At 43.0% G+C, this 26,121-nt stretch overlaps 1 protein-coding gene across 2 annotated transcripts in view; it reads right to left on the minus strand.

Annotated features, from left to right (window-relative positions):
* GRIN2A (glutamate ionotropic receptor NMDA type subunit 2A) overlaps positions 1-26,121 on the minus strand; it is a 415,475-nt gene that overhangs the window by 81,183 nt on the left and 308,171 nt on the right. The gene's annotated exons all lie outside the window — the stretch shown is intronic.

The following is a 26,121-nucleotide window of genomic DNA, read 5'->3' on the forward strand; positions in this document are numbered from 1 at the left end:
CTCAGCACTGCACCAAGTCCTGTCAAAATAGGATCGATCTGTTCCCTCTGAGCAGCAGTCGGCATGTTAGTGAAATCAGATTGAAGGCTGTATGTTTTGAACCTTGATTTTATTTGACAGCTTATTGGCACTATTCATACACACACCAGGGAGGGAAAGCTGCTCCTAGCATCGCGCTTCCTCCTTCCTCCCGCTCCCAGGCGCAATTGCTTGACACCACAGGTCAGCGCTTTATTTGTAATACCAACCTCAAGGAAACACCTCGTCTGAAAAGCTAAGTGCCAAGTCCGGGCTTGTCTGTGTTGACGTGACCCACTGACCTCCCTTCCTGTAATGTGAGTGTCGCCAGAAATGAATTTCAGGCCCGTAAAGAGAATTCAGACACGCCGGGCACCCGAAGGGGTGATGGGGTGGGAGGAGATGCTCCCTCAGATTGCCTTGTCATTTGGACCTGGAAAATGTTTGCTGCTCTTACTGAAACATTCCACGTGGCCGATTACAAAACTGTCCGGCATCGCCGATACCCTCCCTTTTAAGACAGGAAAGGCAATAGAATGATTTGGTCAAACACGTTCATCTCCCCGAGCTGGGATGTGTAACGCAGGCTGGAGAGAATGTGGAGCCCATCAGATTCGTTAGTCACTCAACGCGGACTTACTGAACACCAACTATGTGTGTTTGGTAAGTTCATGTTGAGTGTGAAGGAAGGGGTCAGATGATGCAAAGCCTTGCGGGTACTCGTTGGGAGCTGAGAGCGATGATGGATAAAACTGAATAATCCCTGCCTTGGCAAAGTCACTTGACCTCTCTGAACTTCACGTTCTCTACCTGCAAAATGCAACAGGATGTGTCCTTAAGGACCGTAAGGAGCTTCGTTCGGGTGAGCCAAAATGTCCAGGAAGCGTTGAGCCCGTAACATACACGGTAACTGCCATCATTTTATTATTGCTGTGGTTTGCATTTAAGACTTTGCTCAAATATCAACTGACCTCTAAGGGCATACCTGCCTTCCCTAGTAATAGAGAACTTTGCACCTGTCCACCCCACATCTTTGGCGCTATAATTATGACAGTGTCACTTTTGAGCTCTCCTGTGTAGTCAGGAAATGTATCGATATCGCCAACTACTCTGAGCCCTACAGATCCCACAGGGTAAGGGTTGTTATTCCAACTTTGCAGTTCAGAGAACTGAAGCTGGGAAGCAGTTGGGACCAGGGCCACGCCACAGGGCTGTGTGAATCCAAAGGTGCTTCTATTACGTGACCCGTGGTAACCATGTTATGGCTCAGAGACCCTTGCTCCCCTGCAGAGACAGCCCTGAAAGTCCCAAGAAATGGAAATTAAGGCAAAGACCATTTAGCCTTTGATGATGTCATTGAGGGCATCACTGTACCCTCACCTTGTGGAGTCAGGCAAAGGTTCCTGCCCAAGGCCGACTGGCTCCTGGGAGAGAGGCCATGAAAGTTTACGAGTTCCTGGAGTTCGGTGACTCCCCAAATCTCCCCTAAGTTATTCTCTCCCTTCTCCTGGCTAAGTAAGCACCCACCAGTCAGCCAAGGAGGCTGGAAGCAAGCTATGAGTGGAAAAAGTTGAACAGAGCCAAAGCCTCTGTGTCAGGGCTGCGCTGCATCTCGAGAGGTCCCATCGCCTCCTCTGAGTCTAACAGGCTGCCCAGATAGGCTCCCCAAGTCCCCAAATCCCCGCTCCAGGATTCTATATACCCCCACATAAGGGGTAGGAGGAGACTTTCCCCTTCTATGCGCACATTCACAAGGGACTATAACTGAGTCAACCCAGTGCTTGTAGACAGGATTAAGAGGGATCCATTCAATCCATAAGGATTTGTGGAGTGGCCACTAGGTGTCAAGCAGCACATGAGACACCAAGGAGACCGTGGAACACGCAATGAAGTTTTTACTTTGCACGGAATGTCTATGCTAATTGGGAAAACAGGCCTGAGTCAGATAATCGCACAAAGACACACCATACAACCTGGGTAGAAGAAAGAAAAAAAAATGGGTCTAAGAGAACAGATGAGCGAAGGAAGGGGTCGGATGATGCAAAGCCTTGCAGGTCCTTGTAAGAAGATGAGCACTAGGTGTTATTCTATATGTTGGCAAATTGAACACCAATAAAAAATAAATTTATAAAAATAAATAAATTAATTAAATTAAATTAAAAAAAGAAAGCTGAGATTTACCCTACTAGTGTATCTGGTCTGTTAGCCAGGGTGGGAAAGAAGGATGGAAGCCACCAGGGATATGTGTCCATATGTAACCTGCCCGGAGTCTTATGTCCCCCTCAGTTCACCTCTGTCTTCTTTTTCATGATGGAAAATTTTAAACTCATACGAAAGCGGGAGAGTATAATGAATCTCCATGTTCCCATTATCTAGCTGCAATAATTACTAACTCATGACCAATCTCATTTCGTTTATACTGCCACCCACTTCTCCGGTATCATACTGAAGGAACTCCCAGACAGGGTAACATTTCATTCATAAATCCTTAAATCGATTTAAATATCTAATCTCTATTTGCTTAATAATATTATATCCCAACAAGCTATGCCTTTCTCTGATTAGATTACACTTCCCCAGCCTAGGAGGGATTCCACACAGGCAGTGATTGGCTTCTCTGGGGTCCACAGCTTCTAACTCAGGGCCCGGCACAAGAAGAGACTTAATGGGACAGGGACAGCTGTCGATGGAATGAAGGAACATTTGACCTGAATTTTTAAAAACGTCCATGAGTCAGAAGATACTAGTAGACTCGATCAGCCTGTCCGTACTGGCCTCAGCTACGGGATCTTGCACTCTGAGAAAAATACTGAAATACCAAACCTGCATTCTCTCCCTCACTCATGCTTCACTTTGACTTCAGTTCCCCGGACGCAGAGCCATTGAGAGTGGCTGCCCAACAGCCTGTGTATACATTTTCCAGACAGAGCCAAGACCATCATGCCAACACCGATTTAATAGGGGCTCCGGCCGCACTGAGGTGTTCAGGAGGATGGCAAGCTTCTATGGAATAAACCCTGGATTGAGAAGAAACTTCAGTCACACCATCTGGACTTGCCTCAGTGTCCACAGGCACTAAATGGACACAGAATATGAATGCTCCACATGCCTTTCTCTAAAAGTCATGTCCAAGACAGAAGAACCCTGTGCCCTCTGAGGACAGTAGTAATCAATCTCTCTCCCTGCTCTCATCTTTGAGCTGATAGTGACTGTCCTGCTATGCTCTAAATTGTACCTTCTCCTGGCTCCCAAACCCCTCCAGAATCATGCACGCCCCATGGGACAGAGCCTGTAACTTTAGATCAGCAGTTACTGCCTGACCCGGAGGAGCTGTGCATTCCCAAGCTGCACCACATTTCCTCCCAGGGTAAGTTTTTTTTTTCCCCAGGGTAAGTTTTCAATGCATCAGAGCAAATGAAGTGATACAGTCTCTGTTGAACACACGGTCCTATTTCTGAAGCTCAAAGGGAAAATGAAGTCCCAGGAGGCCTTGCTAAATGTCTGGTTAGATCTCCACAAGACTAGGACAAGAAGGTGTACCTGTGTATGTGTGTGTGTGTGTGTGTGTGTTGGATACAGGCACCTATTGATCCATCGACGTCCCAGGGATCAGCCTCATCCCTACGGGACCCTTCCCTTCTCTCCCTCACATGGAACAGAGGGAAAGTGTTCAGAATCATTAATACCATGATCTTCGGAAGAGTCAGACAGGTTCAAATCCCACCACAGCCCTTAGCTATGTGACCATGTGTGAGTCACATGATCTTTCCAAACTTCAGTTTCCCCAACCACCAAATGACAGTATTTCAATTTTGTCATTGTGAGGGTTTTAAGTGACACAATGATGGCAAATGTCTCTGAATACACAGTTCCTGGCGCACAGCAAGTTCTCCATATGTGGCACTATTATCATCGATTCAACATCTTTTAAGCCTCTCTTTGGGAAATCGGGAAACCTCTGCATCAGAAAGCACTCGCTGAATTCCCATGACAACATGCCTTTGACTTTTAATTTCACTGGGTCTTGGTCTCCTCTCCTGTAACAGAGAGATGGGGGCTAAGGGTAGACTGATGATCTCTATAGTTTTTGGGACCCAAGGTTCTGTGCCAAGTGCAGGAAAAGTTGCCCTCTCAGCTTGCTCCTTACTGGGATCAGGGCAATGACTAGATCATTAGGAAGGGGTCAATGATGATAGCGTGGCTCACAACTTGACGTTTAATTCTGGAGAGTGGCCATGTGCCACCAGAGGTCGGGGAAATGACATGCCTCACTCTGAAGAAGACATGATGGTTCTGAGAACCAACCTGGAAGACCAAGAAGAAAGAATGAGGTCACTAGAGCCTTCCTAGTTGGGAGTTCTCTCCTGCACAGGAGCTGGTACTGCTCAGACGTGAAGCTTCTCTCAAAGCTGACTCTTACTCACTCTGCACAGAGGATTCACAGAGGGTTCATTCTGCACAGAGGGTTCAAATCCTGACTTGGCCAAGTCCTAGCTGGGGCAAGTCAGACAATAAGGATCAAGTCAGTCGTTAACATTTATCAGGTGCTTTACTATGTGTTTCCAGGCTCAGCGCTGAGAGTTTATCATGTATTATCTGACTCAAATCTCAAAGCAACTCTAGGAGGTGGTGAACGACGACTACACTTATTGCTTGGTGGTAAAGTGAGGCTCAAAAAGATGAAGTATCTTGCTTAGGTCACAATGTAAAGGTCAAAGCAGGAATTTAAACTTGGTCAGTAAAGATGAGCACTGCTAGGGATGCCTGGGTGGCTCAGTCAGTTAAGCGTCTGCCTTCAGCTTAGGTCAGGTTCCCAGGGTCCTGGGATCGAGCCCCAAATGGGGCTCCCCACTCAGCAGGGAGTTTGCTTCTCCCTCTGCCTGCTTGTATGCTTGCTGTCTCTGTCTCTCTCTCTCTCTCTCTCTCTCTCTCTCAAATAAATAAAATCTTTAAAAAAGAATAAGCACTGCTTCATCTCTACCTTCCTCTATGAAATTTGGTTTCTTCATATTTTAAAGGTAAATAATAGTGTCTACCTTATAGATTTGGCATAAGAATTACATAAGATCCTAAATTAAGTTTTTCTGAGGGCACCTGGGTGATGCAGTCAGTTGAGTGTCCGACTTTTTTTTTTAAGATTTTATTTATTTATCCATGAAAGACAGAGAGAGAGAGAGAGAGAGAGAGAAACAGGCTCCATGCAGGGAGCCTGACGTGGGACTCAATCCTGGGACTCCAGGATCATGCCCCAGGCTGAAGGCAGGTGCTAAACTGCTGAGCTACTCAGGGATCCCGAGTGTCCAACTCTTGACTTCAGATCAGATCATGATCTCAGGGTCATGAGACTGAGTCCTGTATCAGGCTCAGTGCTCAGCATAGAGTCTGCTTAAGATTTTCTCTTTCCCTCTCCCTTTGCCCCTCCTGCTCATGCTCTTTCTCACTAAAATAAAACAAACAAACAAATAAATAAATAAATAAATAAATAAATATTCTAAAAAAATAAGTATTTCTGTTTCCACTATTCTGGGAGTTTTAAATATTAATTCATGTAATTCTAAAAATAGACTGATGAATAAGATATTATACTATTATCACATCATTTTATGGATGAGGGGACTGAGGCATGGGGTTTAAGCAACTCGTTCAGTCCCTGCAGCATGGGTGGGAGAATCAGGATCTGAACCCAGGACTCACTTTTAAATAAGTGAGGAAATGAGGGATCCCTGGGTGGTGCAGCGGTTTGGCGCCTGCCTTTGGCCCAGGGCGCGATCCTGGAGACCCGGGATCGAATCCCACGTCGGGCTCCCGGTGTATGGAGCCTGCTTCTCCCTCTGCCTGTGTCTCTGCCTCTCTCTCTCTCTGTGACTATCATAAATAAAATAAATAAATAAATAAATAAATAAAAATAAATAAATAAATAAATAAATAAATAAGTGAGGAAATGCAATGAGAAGGTTTCGCTAGGGCAAAAAGGGGGGTGGCGGGGAGAGGAGAAAACTTGGATAATGCAGAAACCTGACAATCAGCCAGATGATTAAGGTCAATTCCAACAGGGATAGGTCATTTTGATAATATGTGTGGTCTTCCTCCAAAAGCACATAACCTCACTCTGGTCGTTAAGAAAAATATTGGAAATTTCCCAACTTTGGGGCATCTTTGAAAAGAGCTGACCAAAACTTCTCAAAACTGTGAAGATCATCAGAATACAAGGAATGGCCGGGAAACCGTCACAGCCATGAGGAGCGTAAGGAGACCTTGTGATTGAATGTAGCGGGGTGTCCTAGATGAGACAGTAGGATGGCACAGGAAAAAGACAGTAGATAGAAGCCAGTGAAATCTGAATAAAGCATGGGCGTTAGTCAACAATAACGAATCAATACTGGCTCATGAATTGGGACACACACCATATTAGTGTCAGATGTTAGTAATCAGAGTAATGTGAGGCTTGTGAGAACTCGTATTGCTTTCTCAATCTCTCTGTAAATCAAAAACTATTCAAAATACAAAGGTTAATTTTTTTTCTGAATTCGAAAGAGAGAATTTTAAAAAATAGCACTCAGAGAGACAAGAGTAGGAGAGTTGCCACGAGTGTGAACTGTGGAACCAGGTGTCCTGGCTTCAGATCCCAGCTGTGCCACCTGGACACACAGTTGACCCTTGAACAACATGGGTTTGAGCTGTGTTATATGCAGCTGGTCTTTGGTCAAGACAGCATGGTACCATAAGTGTATTTCCTCCTGCTTGTGATTTTCTCCATAACATTTTCTTTTCTCAAGCTTATTTTATTGTAAGAATGCAGTACGTAATAAATAGGACATGCAAAATACATGTTAATCAGCTGTTTATATCATCAGTAATGGTTTCAGTCAACAGTAGGCCATTAGTTGTGAAGTTTTTGGGGGAATCAAAAGTTATACTTGGATTTTCAACTGCATGGCGTAGAGGGTAGGGTAGGCGCCCGTAACCCCTCTGTTCAAGGGTCAGATGTATTGCTTGCTGTCTTTCTGCTTCAATAGCATCATCTGAAAAATGCAATGATGATAGTAGTATAACTCATGTTTTTGCTGAGAGGACTAACTCGGTTACTCTATGTAAGACACAAGGAGGAATGGCCAGCCCAGGGGAAGGTGCTGTAGGTTGTTCTTTTGTTGTGGCTTAAATCAATGACAAAAAAAAAAAAAAAAGCTTTTAAAGGGGAGTTCATATAGGGGTGCCTGGGTGGTACATTCAGTTAATCAGTGGACTCTTAGCTTCAGCTCAGGTCATGATCTCAGGGTCATGAGCTGGAGCCCTGCGTCATGCTCCACACTCAGCAGGGAGTCTGCCTCTGCCTTTCTCTCTCTGTCAAAAAATAAACAAATCTAAAAAACTAAATAACTAAAGGGGAGTTCATATCATTTCATGTTCTAACTCCATAAAAACATTTTTACTTACTTTTTTTCATAAAGGCATTCCTGGATACTAACCTGAGTTAGTTTTTTTTCCTCCCCCACAGCAGGGATTTTAGCAACATGTCACCATCTTCTCCACATTTCGCCCTAGGGTTCTGTAACAACCTTCTGCTTCGTGCATACCCATTGTCAGTTTCCCGTGTTTTTAGGTGGCAGCATCTTGGCTTTCCTTCGTTGAGATCCCTGACTCTAATTTTGAGAACAGGCACGTGGCCCTTACATGGCACATCTGTGCATTTGGCCTCTGAGCCATAGTAATTTCGGCTCAGGAATGTGCATGTGACCTAGGCTGAGCCAATGGGAGTTTGTCCTGGGACTTTTGGGATGATTAACATAGGGTGGTCATGACGGAAGAACCTATCAGAGAAAGGCTGCAGAGCTAAGCAACAGGAGACAGCAATAAAATCTGAATGGCATTGCTTGAGCTCTTACAAAAATAAAAGCTGACATTCACAAGGCACTTAGTATGTATTAGGCACTATTCTTAGCACTATTTTAATTCTTATAAATACTCTATACATAATACATAGGTGCAAGCAGATGATTTTTACCTCTATCATGAATTTTTTAATAATTAAGAACAGTCCCAAACCCACCCAAAAGTACTGTGTGGGAGGAGGAAAAAAAAATCTTTACCTTCAAAATAAGCTGGATTTTGGTGATAAACCTTTGAGCGTTTTCGGCAAATATATTGAAGTTTTGAGGACAAAGAAAAATAATTGACCTCTGATGGAGAAAAGCGATTCTGTTAAAAAGAACTATAAAAGGGGGAAATTAACTTTGCAATGATTTTTTTATCCATTTTTATTAATAAAATTTAAATACAGTGCCTTTAGAAAGCTAATTGCTCTTCAGCTCTTGGAAAATGTTTTCTGAAAGGGCAGTGATTAGTTATCAAAATGTTCAGCCACTATTTTCTTAGAGCAGAGATAATTTCATGTCCAGAAACTGTCATAAGTTAATGTTCACCCCTTCATGGCTGGGTAGATTCAGAGAGATGTCACAGAGGCCGTACGCGGCTGGAAGAAATTAGGTTAATAGGTGTTTGTGGCTCTCCTCTCAAAGAGCTGTGTTTGATTTTTATTTGATCTGTTCATGAAATGCTTGCAAGAGACCATTAAAATCTCCTCGTAACTGGTCTCCTGAGCCACCCCCTAAAATCACATCAAAACACCAAAATCATGCCTCTACCCTCCCTCAAATCCTTCTATGACTCCACAGAATCAAATGCAGACTCCCCTTAAGATGAATGGACTAACCAACGGATCTCACCACCTTCTCTGCTCTCTGCTTGCTCTCACTTTTCCTCTCTCTCAGATACCCTATGCACTCTCACACATGTAGGCATCCGAATGCACATATACTCACACCTACACATACTCATCTATGTGCACGCGTACAGATATACATATCATTATACCAAAACATCTATACATAAACCCAAAGGCAAACCCACATCTATGCAGACACATGCTCATACCTACCCAAACTTGCCATACGGCCATAGATGCACTCACATCCACCCACACATGCACAACTACACAGCTACACAGACCTTGCACACACACTCACACGTCTACACATCCACAATACTAAGCCACAACAGTGCATACACTTTCCGCTTCTCACCAAACACACCCAGGCTGACACCCACTTCCTTGCCTTTGCCAGCACTATTCCCTTCTCCTCATCACCTCCACAAACTGAAGTCCTACCCCGTGCTTTCCAGATCCAGCTCAAATACCACTTCTTACATGAAGCCTGATTCTCCAGCTGGAATGCAATTTTGCATTTTCTGGGCCTCCAGAACACCCTCTCTTGCCCTTGAATTCTCTCATGTGTTCATTTATGGCTCGATATGTGCATCTGGTGCTTGACACCATTGCAGGCACTGTAGAAGGCCCCAGGGCTACAATCATGTACAGTGCAGGCCTGGCCCCTGTCTTCAGCATTTCCACTCTGGTTGGAGAAGAGAAGTCAAAGCTCAACAGCAATAGAGAGAGATAATGGCCGCGCAGGGAGTGAGCACAGGATGAGAGAGTTTCCTGCTCTGGAAGGGGACCAAGAGATACTTCTAACAGGAAGTGACTTCCAACAATGAACCAGAGCCCACGTGTGGCTTATTAAGGGGTTCCATCTTTATTTAGCCTTAGGATACTTTTTATCGGAGGAGGGATAAAACCGGTCTGATGGATCAGAACGCTTCTTCTCAATGCAGTGCAGAGAAAGGGTTTGTGGCTAAAAGATTTCGGACATGGGGAGATAGGGCTAGGAGGCGGCTGCATTAATTTGGATGAGCAGGATGCAGGACCACCAGGATGAGACTGGCATGAACTTGAGCTCCCCAAGTGGCCCAATCACCAGAACTCAGAGACTGACTTTATGACTATGTGGGTATGGGGAAATGAAGGCCCAGTTTGTCTTGAGTGGTAGTTCTGTTAAAGGGTCGACCTGGCCAGTCTTGCACAACCACGTCAGCCACATCAAGCTGCACCACAGTGCTCACCCACCAGTCAGCTCGATAAATATTTGCTGAATTGAACCTGATTCAGACTGCCGCACACCCTCCATTTTTACTTAGAATTCAAAGGTAAAAGAGGAGAGTAGAGTAGCCTGTTTACTCAGCTCCTCTCCTTGGAGACAAGACAATAGGGATTGCTAAATTAAAAATCAGAGAGGAAATTTATTAAAACCGACAATGGAAGCAGAGTTCACACTATCTAGGCTCCAGGTTGACTGGCCCCGCTTAGCTCATTTCATAACCAAGGGACAAACAGGCTTTAAAACAAACACTTGGCGTGTGCGAAACATCGGAACGCATCTCACTCCAGATAATAAGCAGTGATTTACTCCCAAGCTGGAGAAAATATGAGTAATTAACTCTTCAGGAAGATGAATTTAAGGAGAAAAACAAAGCAAACAAGAGGCCAATTTCTCTCTACCTGAAATATAAAGTCTTTCAAAGGACATGAGATGAATGGTCGTGAAGGGAATCTAAAATGATTTAATGTCCATATTTAGCATAAACAGTATCATCGATTAACATCACTTCTTGCCTCAGCATGCAAATCTAATGCAAAAGCAAGCTGGTGGCAGCTTTACACACGAGTAATTCTACGTCTTGGGTTGCTCCTTGAAACCAAAAGCAGATCTGAATTTGATTGATCTGGAAATCACAACAAGGATGCCAGAGTCCCAACCATGGCCTAATAGGGAATTGAAATGCACTCTACCTAGAGCACTTTGCAGTTGAGCCCAAAGATTTTTGTTTTAAACCAAGATCCGACCTAAAGTTCATCCAAGGTGGCTAGGGTCTTCTGAAACCAGAAGTCACACCGGAATCTGCTTTCTCCTGCATGGTGTATGCGAACAAGCTTCTGCAAAGAAACCACTGAAGAGCAGTGGGGCCAAACCATTTTGTCTTTGATGCCACAGGGCCTCAGATGGGGCCAACTGGCAGAGTGAAACCAAGAGCTGCTTTTCAGTAACGAGGTACAATGTCTCCTTTTTTTGGTAGTGTCCCCTTCTTTTGAATGCCTGGACTTAATGCCATTATCCAAGGTGGTGGTATCATGAAACTTTGGTGTGAATAAGACCCTTTCCTCGGGGGCCGATTCAGAATGCAGACCTAGATCTTTAGAGTGCCCGCATCAGTAGGTCTGGGATGAGGCCTGAGAGTCTGACTTTTCAACCAGGATCCTAGGGCGTTCTGCTTTAGGTGGTCTGAGGATCATATTTTGGGAAGCACCAAAAGGATCATACCTCTGGCCACCAGCAGGATTAAATCCAGGGAAAGTAAAAGACGGAAATCTTTCTTCTCGGGTTACTTATGTAACCAGTGGCAATTGCCAGCAGATCTAAAATAAGTTTAATCAGCTATTAGAGCCTTAATTAAATTCCTCTCAGTTGAAATTTCAGAATTGCCTAATTGTTACACAGCTCACATTAGAGCAGTTGCTTTTTTTTTCCTCCCATAATAACTGCTCTCGAGATAATCTAATATCTTTATGGATAGCAGCATCAACTGTCTTAGAATCCAGCACTGATCTGGTAATTCATGGAGATGAGTTTTGATCGCTGCTATTTCCATAAACAACCTGCATATTTGCTTTCATTCTTCTCTTGAGGTTCAGCCAACAGAAGAAGAGCTCAAAGCTTGTTCGACCACAAATTTAAAAATGAAAGTCTCTGGAATGATGGGCCACCATTTTCTTCAGCAGTTCACTTAAAATTCCTCATCCTCCAGAGTCCCTGTGTTCCCAGGTCCCGAGAGAGGGATAGAAGTTCTATTTCTTTGGTTTACTTTTTTGTGTGTGCTCTTAGAAGTGATGTGACCTGATAATTAGCTCAACAGTTAATCGCATTTTCTTTGTCTTCTTTGGCTCTACATCGGAATGATACAACATTAGAAACTTGAAAATTCAGCAAAACATAAAACAGAGCTAGTTTATAATTACTAATTAACTTTTTGCACATGCTCTTGGGATGTATCTGTTGGCCTTCCCTGGGCAGCAGTGATGATTATTAAATAATTAATAACTACAAGAACTGCATTTCTTGATGCCTTTTTTCATCTCACTCTGACAGCCCTGTAAGGAAGAGCCCATCATCACCCTCATCTGACCAGTTGGGAAATGGGGAGCTTACGTGTCTTGTGGCTTGCCCAAGATCAAACAGTGACTGTGACTTGAGAGCCTGGGGCCATTGTCACTGCCTGTCTTGTTCCCAAGGCTGCCATCATATTTGCTTCAGCAAATACAAGGACAGACAGGAGCAGTTTGCTCTGTTGAGGGAATATTCCATGGATCAATCAGAAAGACAGAAAAGAGCCATGTCCTGGGCAGCTGGGACTCCTGAGAAGGAGAGAGAACAGCCAGAGGTGGTGGTCTCACAGGTCTCTTTCATGTATGGCAGTTTTCCTTCCTCAGTTTACCTAAGAGCTGATTCTTCTAAGGGCCCTGGACTCCTCCATGGGAAAGGCTCTAACAGCAGAACTGTAGTCAGCCCTTACACTGCTACCAACACCCCACATCCAAAAGGCGATTAGAATAATAATAGATCAGGGGGAGAAAAAAATCAACCGCTCAAATGTGAACTGAGTGACAATTAGGTAATTTGGGGATTTCGACCAAGAGGAATGTAATTAGGGCTCTAACAGCTGATTAGACTTTTTCTGCGCTTCTGTGGTAATCTCCAACCATTACATAAGGAGCCATAGAAGGGAGGATTCCATCTTCCTTTTGTATCATGGTTACTTGGGATGCTGATGGTCAAGGCCTCGTGTCTCCAACTACAGTGCTGCATGGGTTGTTATCAAAACTCAGACATAAACTTGGTGGAGATCCTTATAGGACTGTAGCCTTGGAGAAGAAAACCAGAGTGGATACAAGTCTGCAAATGCAGCTCAGAAAGAGACATGATGGGGAAGGGGACAATCATAGCATCACGTGGGTGGCCAGGGCTGGGGAGGCTTGGGGGTGGGTAGGAGCGGTAGGCATAGAACACTGTATGAGAATCTGACCTAAGGTCAATCCTCTGTAACAATAGCAGGGATAATCACTATCATTTTTAACACCTTCACAAGGACAATTTAGAAATACGCTCATGGTTTCCCTTTTGACCTTCCAATGTACTTTTTCTGGGTAAATTTCAGAGATCAGTGTGGTTTCTACTTGTGAGGTAAATGAAATGCCATCTGTAATGTGGCAGAGTAAATAGCTCTTTCTTGATTGTTTTACCTGAATGATATTTAGCAGCTCTCACTCCCTTGGCAGAGTTGCCAGTAAACGTTAGGATGTGGTCAAGAGAGGCAGGCTCAGACCCAGACTGATACCTGGGAGGACAGCTCCTTGGTTGGGATTATCAAGTCATTCTTCATTCTCACTAGACTGAAAATTACGACAAGGCTGGGCATGAATATAGATGGGATGCCTCCTTTTAACCCTGGGTAACTTTTTTTTTTTAATGAAAACCTTGAAAAGTGGCAAACATTTTGGGCTGAGTGTGTAACAGTTTATAAAAGGAGATAAGTTCCAGGTAATTAAATTGCAGACCAAGGAAGCAAGGGACTTCAATGCATCAAACTTGACTTGAGGGATGGAACAGGCAAAACCTGATGGATTTCCTCACTCAGCATTATGTAAAAAAGCCAATTCCATTTGGATCTCGGCCCTGAATGAAGTTAACCTCATTGACAGTGTCTGCAGAGTTTTAAAATAAGGTTAAAAGACCTGAGGGTATCGATTAGCTGCAAAGCATTTCATCCCCTCGCCCGTGAAGTTCCTGGGTTGTCAAAGTGGGGTGCTCAGAACTTGGTGTCAGGTCTCTGATGGGCATTTGTTCTTCAGTATCTGGGGAAAAATAACAAATTTAAGTCTTTGAGCTGGACGGTTTCCTCCTTCCAGATGAAAAGGGAAAGCCAGGGGTTGGTGCCTGAGGCCCTGCTAGTTATTAGGAGGATGCTAACCTAAACCCCCCATATGTGGGTAAGACCTATTGCCGTGATGAAATGCACTGATCACAGTTCCAATTCTCCTTAGGTGAGACAGCGTTTTGACAATCGTTTTTCTTTGCTCAGCTCAGGCCCCAAACTACTTTGCTCCAGGCTTGTCTGAGCCCTAAAGTCTTCCAGCAAGAGGATGCTTTGAAATACTAAAGCCAACAGAAGATTTAATGGTGAGGAAACAGTAATAAGCTTATCCACAGCTTTGCCCACTATTAAAAACATGATTAGTAGGAGGCAGTGGGGGAGAGGAGGATCCCCTTAGGATCAGCTAAATAAGATTCACTATTTCAGAACACTGAGCATAAGTAACCCTCCACTGTCGATCCAATTTCACCCAAACCAATTATCCTCATCTTGGACACTAATGAACAATTCCAGACCGCTGTCCATACTGGGACGAAATTCAGATCTTGGTGACCAACTAGGCAGCTACTCAGCATTTCCTGTTGAATTATACTGGCAACCTCATAGTTTAAAAGGCTCTTGGAGTCAAAAGAACCAAGTTCAAGTTCAATAATGGTAAGTATGAGCTGTGTCACCCAGGTTAAATTAAAGCTTTTCAGACCCTCGCAAATTGTTTCCAAAGATTCTGAGCATCAACAACTGATAGGCAAAGCTAGTCTCTAGGCTTTCAGCCACTTAGGGTTGGAGTACATAGATTCATGGGTGACTTTATTCAACAAATGTTTACTGAGTGCCTAGCATGTGTCATAAACTGTTTGAACACTGGTGATACAGCACTTAGTAGGCTCAAAGCTGGGGAACGGTCAGCAAACTGCAGCCCAAAGGCCAACAATACTTGGATAGCCCATGACCTAAGAATCAATTTTACATTTTTAAGTGGTTGAAAAAAAAGTCAAAAGAATCATATGCCATCACATATGAAAACTGTACAAGATCTGAATTTGTGTCCATAAATAAAGTTTGATTGGAACACAGCCATGCACATTCCCTTATGTGTTGTTTAAGGTCGTTTTCACACTAAAACAGCAGAACTGAGTACTTGCCATCTAGACAAATGGCCCACAAAGCCTACAATATTTACTAGCTGCCCTTTACAAAAAGTGTTTGCCAACCCCTGATCTAAGTTCCTATCTAGAAGAGACCCACTCACTAACCAGGAAAATGAAATAAAAGGCCACAGAATCAGTTTTAAAAAATAGATTATGACAAGTGACAGAAGCAGAATGGTGAAATAAATTGGTAGGGTGTGGGCACCAGGAGTGGGAGAGCAGATCTCGTGGGAGAGATGAGAAGTTACAGGTGGAGGGTCAATGCGGGGAGGGGGAGTGGTGGTTTGCAGAGAAGGCGCAGAAGTTGGAAAAACAGAATGGGGAGAAGTGACTTCTAGGATGAATGAATTGCATGGACAAAAGCATCACAGTTTAGCCAAGGGACATGTTTGTTGAAGGAAGTTCAACAAATTGGATGAAAGGTAGTTGCCTGAATTGGATAAAAAGACACACGATATACAAAGGAGATGAGAGAGAAAGAGGGATAAAGGGATACATCAGAACGGGATGACAGAAACCCTGGGATGTTGGGCTCAAATACGTGTATGTTGGAATTTGGTTGCACATGAGTTCAAACTGGCAATTGGCCTTGGGGCCCCCGAAGGATTTGCTCAATACCCAGGGATAATATGGTGACTTTATCCACGTATGGCTGGTTTTTATCATCTCCTACATCTTTTGGAATTGTTGCATTTTCAAATTATTGTATCGTTTCCTTCATAAATACTTTCATACTTGTCGGACCATATGGATCCAGTTAGAGGTCAGTTTTATATCTTCCCTACATTGTCCCCTTCCAGTCCACTTTAGCCATCCTTCCTCATAGGGGGAAATTCACTTAGAATTGCTTGATTTTGATGACTTTAAATTTAGCTAATCCACAATTCCACAATGCCCTCCCTTGGCACAGGTCTTCCCTTGCATCCCTCTGGCATGTGTCCCTGGGGCACTCTATTTTTCTCCAATTGGTCTACTTACTCATGCCTTCACTTCCTCCCTGTTCCAAACTAGACCTCTTTGTCCATCACATTCCTCGATGTTTTGCCTACCCACAATAATCCCATCCCTGCTCTGTCCCTCTGTCACAGCCTCCTGGCATCACCCTCAGGTCATCAATCTAACCACTGACTTGGCTGTAAACCACTAAGTGCAGGTGGGGATCACATAACCACAGAGATCAATATCATTTCAAATGCAAGGAATCCCTCTCTGCCCCAAAATCCTGCTCTCCTTTCCTATCCCATTCCCTAGGAACTATTTCAAACCTTCACACCTGCCCACGAGACTGCAGCTAGGCCAGCTACATCCTCACTCCCGGGTGATGTATCTGTCTCTTATTTCATAAAGTCTTATGGACAAGCCACAAAACCCATAGGCTTACCTGCTGCAGGACACCTGTCTTCCTTCTTCTCTCCTTCAGTAATGAAAGAGGCCTTCTCCTTGAGCCTAACACCACCATTTGTCCTCTAGTCATTGTCCTTTTGTGCAACCAAGACCACCAGTGGCTTTCTCAACACCAAATCCAGCAGATGCATATGTGACCTTGAGAGACCCTCCCATCTTCCATGAATCTCCTTGCTCTGGACAGTCACACTCCTACCCTTTCTCTGCACATTTTACACGTCCTGATCCTCCCCACTGGCCTCAGACCTCCATGCTCAGGTTTCTCTTACTGCCCACTCTTTGAGTATCATCACTCTGTTGACCACCCTCAGATCTGTCTTCCCTCAGTTACTCTCAACTGCCTTCAGGAAACCTCAAACTCAATAGACTTTGAGTAGAACTCCCCATCTTACCTTCAGTTGAAAAATATGCACTTTCTCTCCCAGAGGCCAAATATGAGTTCTGGGACTCCCAAGCCTGGAAATATGCCTTAATTCACCTATCTCCCTGCACCACCATATATATTAAATCAATCAGCAATCCTTGATAGCCTTAATGTTTGAATAGTTTTCCTTGACCACTTCTTCCCTAGCTTAAGATCACTACTCCATCTTAGCCTTCACCACTCACTGGTTTCTGTCACAGCTTACAGATTGGTTTCCCTGCCCCAGAGAGGGCCTTTCAGCCTATCCCTTCCACAGTAGCCCTAGCCAGCACTCTAAATATCTCTGCATATGTGATTGGTCCACTCTCTCCCTTAGAGCATTTTGATGGCTTCTCACTACACTTGAAATCAAGCAGAAATGCCTGATCATAGTCTAATCAACCCAGCCCATTCCCAGGTCTCTGTAGTTGGCTGCATTCATGCCAAAATAATTTCTGACAACAAAATCCCCATTCCACCCCTACCCCCTACACATTGACTCTTGAATACCACCAAACTAATCATAGCCTTCCATCTAACTCCTCCCATGCTAGCTAATAATCAACACCTGCAACTCACCCTGCAAATAAAATCCTTTCCCATTCTCTACCTGGCAGCCTCCTACTTGCCCTTTGAAACTCAACTTAGAAGGCAGCTCTCTGGGAAGCAGTCCCTAACCCCACAAAACTGGCCAAGTGACCTCCTCTTTGCTTATGTCATCAAGGATTTTAAGTACCCATCAAGTCACCTGTCTGCCCCAGCAGACTCACTGAGGGTAGGGACTGTGTTCTGTGCCTTAGCATCCCTTATATCCAGCCCAGAGCCTCTTGCAGAGTAGACACGTGTTTATTATGTAAACAATTGAATAAATAAATGTATCAGCATGGCCACCATCACCATGATCTTCCTGTAACCAATTGCCAAGTTCCTGTGGTATCATCTGGTAAAACATACTGAGAGTAATGTGGATTCCAGAGTTGGCTGAACCTGAGCACCAGCTCTTCTGCTTCTTAGCTGTGTGACCTTGGCCTTTGCTTCCTCCTCTGTAAAGTGGGCATAACACAGGTAACCATATCCTATGATTACTGTAAGAATTTTTTTAAATGCCTACAAAGATTTTATTGTTCCATTTGTCATGTGGTCATAGTACAACCAGTATCAGGTGTTTTATGATATACAGGGCTCTGGAAAATATTACATGAATCCATTTAAATGGACCTTCCAGCCTGTCCCATCACAGGTATTCAATCAAGGTTAGGGCCATCATACCTACAGCGTGCACATCTTCACGAAGTTGAAGTTAACCCCTGTATGTAAGTCCAGAACTGGAAAGAGCAAGGCACTAATTTTATCAGAACTCTTATTTACCAATATGACACTTAGGAAATGCATTTGCTCTTTTCCCCCTCAGGGAAGACAGATATGCTCGTCCTTCACTGTTCTCTATTTTAGATGGAACTGATATTGCCCTATTAATATAATTCTGTGCACAGAGAAGAAGGTCCTGCCAAGAGCAGCCTGGTGTTATTTTAGCTCTATCCATAAATCCAAAGGCCTGACAATTATTTTTAATTCCACTTGCTAGTTTGAGGTTCTGCACAATTAATCCATACCATTAATTTCATAACTATAAATATAACCCAAGCTTTCCTGGATCCTTATGCCAAAAAGTGCAATCTTATGAATATACTTGTTAGTGTTCCACTGGCTAAGAAGCTATATTGGGGAAAAAAGAGAGAAAAGAATCAGAAAAAGGAAATTTCAGATAATAGACACACTTGGAAAAGCATCCTGGCTGGAGTGCTATGTGTCATTACATGGATAATAATATAAAATCCCAAGCTTACATAGCCTTTTATGGGCTACCAGTTGCTGTTTATTATCTCATGTCGTTTGAGTCTTATGGTGGATGGTCACATACAGAAAAGGAGATAGTATTACCATTTTTCAGAGTGGTAAACTAATGCACATTCAAGGAACGTGGACCAGAAAGTTCAGCACATTGATGAAAGAACTGGGGGCAGTTTTCTGGCCACAGGCAGGACCTGTGTGATTGTATATTTTGGTATTCATCTTGTGTGGGGTGCAAAGAGAAAACAAGTGGACAATGATGCCTAAATATGTTCATCTTCAAAGTCTGAGCCTAGCTCCTCTGAGAAAAGAAAATGCTAGCAATAGGCTTCTAGAAATCTACTCAAAATGCAAAAAAAAAGTCCTAATAATCCCCATTTAAAAATCCATATTGCACTGTGCAGAATAGTTTCCATTTATTAAACTCTTTTTACTATATAGCAGGCCCTAGGCTAGATGCTTTATATACATTATTTATAATCCCCACAAGTTATGAAGTGCCTAGGTGACCATGTTTCAATGAATTACTTCACTGGTCCTCAATATTCTCATCTACAAAATAAAAATAATTATAATACTCACCATTTAGGGTTCTGGAGAACATAAAATGTGATCATGTATGTAGTATGTTTGGCTCAAAGCCTATGTCATGGTCAATGCTCAGACATTATTATTAGGCTTTTTGTTTTCACTGTTTGAAATTATATAGAAAAAACCCCATGCTTTTCCCATTTGAACCCCCTGCCTCCTGCAACACTGGATGATGTCACCTGCATAATAGAATTTGGTTGGAAAAAAAAAAGAACTAAGTGGACAGAGCGTGGGTTTCAGAATCAGAAAAATGGGGGTTCAAGTCCAGTTCAGATTCTTGGAAATTAACTTGTCCTCTATATTCTTCAGTTTTCTCATTTATGAGATGGAGATAATAATAGTACCAATCTCATAGAATTTTTGTGTGAATTAAGAGAAACTAAAAGCTCTTTCTGGTCACAGGAAGTATTTAATAAATGGTAGCATTAATATCCTCACAGGAAGCCTGTGGGGTGGATGATATCATTAGCTCCGTTTGACTGATGGAGACACTGATAATCTGAGAAATACAAAAATTGCCAACTCTTCAGGGTTGGTTTGGATCTCAGAACTAAGCATTACCCATGGCCAAACTCAATCCTGTAGAGTTGCTCAACACCCTCCCCTGCCCCTAAATGTCTCAGCTGCTAACCAGTGCCATGCTCTAAGGGGCAGGAATGGAAGAGAGCCTCCACCCATTTCTGCTGACCATGGTGGTGACCTCTCTTTGCGTGGATCACTCCTCTATCTTTTGAGGATTTGGGATTGGGACTCTGGATTAGATACATCTTTGTCTTCAACTTCTTCTTCTTTTTTTTAAAGATTTTATTCATTCATTCATTCATTCATTCATTCATTCATTCATTCATTCATGAGAGGCACACAGAGAGAGGCAGAGACATAGGCAGAGGGAGAAGCAGGCTCCCTGTGGGGAGCCTGATGCGGGACTCGATCCCGGAATGCCAGGATCATGACCTGAGCAGAAGGCAGACGCTCAACCATTGAGCCACTCAGGTGCCCCTGTCTTCAACTTCTGTCCTGATTGATTCATAGTATAACTTGATGACTGTTCCATATTTTTTCTGTTCCATATTTTTTTGAAGGCTCATCCATTTTCAAAGAGACGACAATTCCTGAATGCACAGCCTAGGGTGTCATTTTGGTAATGGAATTCAAATCTGGCTGTGATGATTCAAGTTACCAGCTCAAATGCTATTTGGGGAGCGAAATGGGTTTAGTCCTTTCTGAGAAACCTTGAACAAGTCGCTTATTTTGCCTGAATCTCCATGTCCTCACCTGTTAAAAGGAGGGAAATGTTCCTGTTCTCCTTACAAAATTGGTGCTTGTTGGAGGTTGATCCAAATCTGATTTTTGCCCTCTTTTTCTACCTTATATCTGCTTGTCCTATTTTCTTCAAACACATTTTAATCATGAAAATAAAAATATAGATAGCATCAGCTCTAATCTGCTGGCATGCATAGAGGCTAGTGTGGTGGGAAATGACACGAAGAATCAAGATTCCTCCGACTCAGACTGTCCATTTCAACATGAAAATTAAACACAACATAAGAGAGAGGCTATTGGTTTCTTCACATCACTCTACAACTCCCTTCAAGGGAATAAAAGTTGATTATCTTGTCTTTTTCTCAGTTTCACATTTTTCTCCTATATGCATTTCCAATGGAGTCTTTATTTGCACACTGAGAGAAACCAAGATGGTTCAGCCCCTATCTCATTCCTTCTCAAACAGGTCCATTCAGTCTTTCTAATTTACAGAATTATAATTCAAATGGGAGGAAAATAGACTCTAAGAACTCTCTAGATGTGATTGTGATGAGTTTTAAAACACATTTTCGAGACAGTGGCTATAGATAACGAACCGTGTGGTAGAGTAATGAGGAATGAACAAGCAGCACCCTGCAGGAGTCAGGGGGAATTTACATCTTCAGGTTTGCAGAGGGAGGCTGACTGGTTTTGCACAAAGCTGCAAGAGACTGATTATGTGGCAGATTTGCATGAGGCTCAGTGGGATGCTCTGAGCAAAGCTCAGGAAGACTCCTGGTCCAGCAGGGAATCTTGTACCTGTAATAGCTCTTCTTGCAAACATTGGGAGCATGTCAGCCATGCAGGGATGGGGGACTCCCAGTGTAGCTTGTCATAATTAAAGCAATGGCAACCTTTACTACTAACATACAAAGAACCTCTCTCTCTACCATATGGTGTTGTTGAAATCAAGGACCTCAGCATCTAACACACATGAGCCAGAGTCTAGAAGTTGCTACTTCCTTGCTCTCTAACCTTGAGCAAGTCATCAATCCTCACAGAGCCTTGGTTTCTTTAGATATGAACTAGGGGAAAGACTAATAGTACTCATGTTGAATGCCTGTTAAAAAAGAATCAAAGTAATAAATATAAATCCCCTAAGCTATAGCCAGGACACAATATTTTTTCCATTGTTAATTATTTTATACAACGCGGGGAATTATCTTGAGGTACAGAAAGCTAGTTTCTTTGTCTTCAGAGTCTGAAAGCACCCTCAGTGTTTCCACAGCTTAGAGACCAACACTGGGAATATTCAAATCACTCTCTCTGCCTCTCCCTCTGGCCCACCCAGGCTCCAATGCCAAGAAAAACAGCATAGTGGGGAGTGCAACCTCTGCTGCCAACAGTACAAATAAGAAAACCATACTGCGGCTACAGAAGGCAGCCTGACACAGCCACTTGTAGCCAGAAGCAGATTGCCGGGGTACACCACTTCACTGTTCTCTAACAGACAAATGTCATTCCTGTCTGCACCAACAGCATGTACATGGGGAAATAAGAGAAACTGACAGAGACAATGTTGAGAAAGTCGAGAGCAGTTTCAGACAACAAACCACTGAGGTCTGGTAGTCGTAGGTGGGGTGGGAAGCAATCCAGCTGCTGCCAGCCAGATGAACTGTGAAATGAGAAAAATATGAGGAGCCTCTAATGTTTATGATTCAGTTCATAAAGTGGGTCAGGTGACCCATGTCCCTTGGATAACTCTTCTCTATCCTTTAGGACTCAGGACACGTGTTAGCTCTTTCAGGAAGCCTTTGTTTGTTGCTTTCCTCACAGCCAGGGTGGGTAGACGTTGGGCAGTGCCTGAGGCTTGCCTCTACTATTAGCACTCATGTTACTATGAGTATGCTGTAATAGAAAGTTCGTTTCAGGGCTCCTGGGTGGCTCAGTGGATTAAGTGTCTGACTCTTGATTTCAGCTCAGGTCAGGATAAAGCCCTGTGTCAGGCTCTGTGCTGGGCATGGAGCCTACTTAAGATTTTCTCTCTCCTCCCTCTGCCACTCCCCGCTCCACTGTCTTTCTCTCTCAAAAAAAGTTCATTTCTCCATGTCTCCCACTAGACTGTGAGCTTCCTGAGGTCAGGGACATTGTATTATTCATCTCTGCTTCACCCATAACTACCACAGGTTTGGCACAGGTCGGTAATCGATAAATAGCCAGCAAAAGATCAGTAGGGGTAACTTGGTAGGTTCAAGAGTGGATGACCAACGTGGATGGATGAGAAATGGTTTGTCAGATGAGTTGATGGATGGATGGACAGACAGATGGTTTATTACTGAACATTGGATGACTAGATGGATGAATGGGTGAATAACTGGATGGGTGAATAGTTCAATCGTATCACACACTCATAGTTAGTAGTTACTTTACCCCAAAGAGTAAGATTTGAATCTATGTAATAGGCTAGGTATTACACTAGCCTCCTAGCCCCCTCCACTCAACTTTCAAGGCAGATACAAGTCACAAGAATCTCTAGGCCCTTTATGAAAATTGGCATCATTCATCCTAGAAACTGTACAACATGATGGAACAAGCACCAGTCGTGGAAACTCCTAAGACCTACATTTGAATCTTTTATCAGCTATTGATAAAAAATGTCACTGAATATCTCCAAGTTTTCCCTACTCAAAAATCCGAGAGGACCAGCCACTTTACAAGATTATCACGCAGCTAAAATTAAATTGTAAATATGAAAGCCAACATTGTAAGGTTTGGCATAGAAGATTTTCATTATATTCAGAGGGCCATTAAAGTCGATCTCCTTTGTCTACTCATTTTCAAATTTGTTTTAGAAATATTCTATCTTTTCCCCAAATGAGAGCTCACTTGGAATACCAATATACCAATCAGACAGAGCATTACCGTCTCTGGTTAAAGCTGGATCCTGTCTCGTTAACCCCTATCCATTCAGAGACCACTGTGGCACTCTGGAAGAATCTGGCATCCCAGAGAACGCAGGAAAAAGCTCTCTCCTATATGACGCAGGGAAGTCTCATTCTATGTTCTGCAGTGTTGGGCTGAAACCCTGCTGTTCTACTTATCCTCCCTCTCCTTCTCTTCCCCCTTCTGTCAGAGGAGCACAGGGCTTTGCATTCATCTATGCAAAGAGGAGGTGATGACCCTGTCAGAAAATAAAAATGGTTTTCATCTGTCTCTTTAGGAGTTTCTAGAAATACTTCTGACTGAGAGGCTCTCTGAATAATTCACTCATCTGAGATCATCTAAATAATCTATTCACTCATTTTCATAATTGATGGCAATGGCACACTATCAAGGGTACAGCCTTTGCCTTACATTTATACCATCTATCAGCTTGATCATGCCCCCATCACCCTCAGATAGCTTCCTTATCAAGTTGGGTTTATGGGTTCCATAGACATGGATACTCCAGATGACACCATGTTTGACTCTGGCTCTCTTGAGAGAGATACTGCTGGGGTTCCAATTCTACCCTTGCCACTGTCTCCTTGGGCAAGTCATTTATCCTATGCAGCTTCTGATTTCTCTCCTATGATATGGAACTCCAATTATAATTGAAGCTGGCATTTACTGACCATCTACTTTGTGCCAGTCAGTATTATAGGCACTAGATAAACATATTTTTAAAATTTCCCAACAATCTATGAGGTATGTACTATTATTAGCTCCCTTTTAGATATAATAAAATGCAGAGAATGTTGTGATATTTAAACAAGATAATGCCCTGAAAACATTTAACTGCATCATATAATAGGAACTCAACTATTGGCACCTGCTACTATCATGACCCTCATATCAACCAACACCACTACCATCATCACCACCAAACATCCTTATAATTTTTTTTATTTTAATTTTTATTTATTTATGATAGTTACACACACACACACACAGAGAGAGAGAGAGAGAGAGAGAGAGAGAGAGAGAGGCAGAGACATAGGCAGAGGGAGAAGCAGGCTCCATGCACCGGGAGCCCGATGTGGGATTCAATCCTGGGTCTCCAGGATCGCGCCCTGGGCCAAAGGCAGGCGCCAAACCACTGCGCCACCCAGGGATCCCAAACATCCTTATTATTAACATTCCCATCAATGCATGTTCCCACAGAGATATCTTGTCTGTAAACTGCTTTTCCCCCCTAACTTCTGAAATAGAGAAAATTTTTAGCAGAATGTTGCCTTGCAGGAGAGCACTGATTTAACTGCTATTTATTTGGGAATTGTTTTGATGATACAAATGCAAAGAGAGAAAGAGAGAGAGAACCAATGAAAGACAGAAACAGAAACACACACATGCATGCACAGACACACACACACACACACACACACACACACACACACACACACAAGGAGACCGTACCACTTACCTCAGTTTCAAGTGTTAATTTGCTAGAGACCTACTATCTTTTCCCCACTGTGACCTAACATATTGTACTGTGTAGGTATTTAAAATAGCCACAATGTATGACTCTAGGGAAGTCAGATGATCATTTTAAATCTTCTGTGATGGCTTTACTTTCCCTCTCTAGGGCTCGCATCATTTGAAAAACTTAATGATCATTACATAAGGAAACAAGTTAAATTTCACACAGATTCTGCTAAGGCAGTGGAATCACCAAACCCATTTTACAAACGGGCCCTTGACTTTAGATGTGGCTTAGGAGGGAAAAGGAAAGAGACGCCTAGGCAGCTCAGCAGTTGAGCGCCTGCCTTTGGCCCAAGGCATGATCCTGGAGTCCCGGGATCGAGTTCCACATTGGGCTCCCTAAATAGAGCCTACTTCTTTCTCTGCCTGTGTCTTTGCTTCTCTCTCTGTCTCTTATGGATAAATAAATATCTTTTTTTTAAAAGGAGTAAAAAGGAAAGAAAGAGAGAAAAAGAAGCAGGGGTCAAGGGGGAATAAGGAAAGAAGGAAGACAAACAATGTCATTAATGGGCATGACAGATTTCTTCCAGAAATACTCAACCCAGATATGCCTAAGGACAGACCCGAGCCTAAAAATTAAAAAAAAAAAAAATATATATATATATATATATATATCTGACTGATTCTGCTCTGTTACGAATCTCTCAACCAATTATCCAGTAAATGCTATGTGCTTCCAATTCCCTTCTGAGGTTCCTTTCAGGTCCCACTGACACTGTCTTTTTCATACCTACACTTCCTTTAAACCAAGCTATTTAAACAGCCCCTGAGATTTTTTTCCAAAGATCCCTACCAATCACCACTTCATTTTTAAAGCAGCAACAGAGTTCACGTCTAAGAGAACAGGCTGTGGCTCTGCAACCCTGTGCTAGTTATTGAATTTGGCTTCATTCCCTAATTTATAAAAGAGGGTAACAACATCTGTATTCCAGTGTCCATGTGAGGACAAGATGAGTTTATATATTTGAATGCTTAGCGCCCTGCATGGTGCCTCGTCAATGCTAAATAAATGTTAGCTGTTACTAATCATTATTTTTCTGTTTTCTTCTCCTTCAATAGTGCTCCAACAATTATTGAATAAAGTCCTGCAGCCTAGAATTCACATTCCAGCACGGTGCTTCCTTTTCATCATTTCTTCCCAACAATACATATTCATTTTCTGTTGTCGCGTAAAAAACGGCC

The sequence above is a fragment of the Nyctereutes procyonoides genome, unplaced genomic scaffold (genome assembly GCF_905146905.1).
Source record: "Nyctereutes procyonoides isolate TBG_1078 unplaced genomic scaffold, NYPRO_anot_genome, whole genome shotgun sequence".
NCBI lineage: Eukaryota > Metazoa > Chordata > Mammalia > Carnivora > Canidae > Nyctereutes > Nyctereutes procyonoides.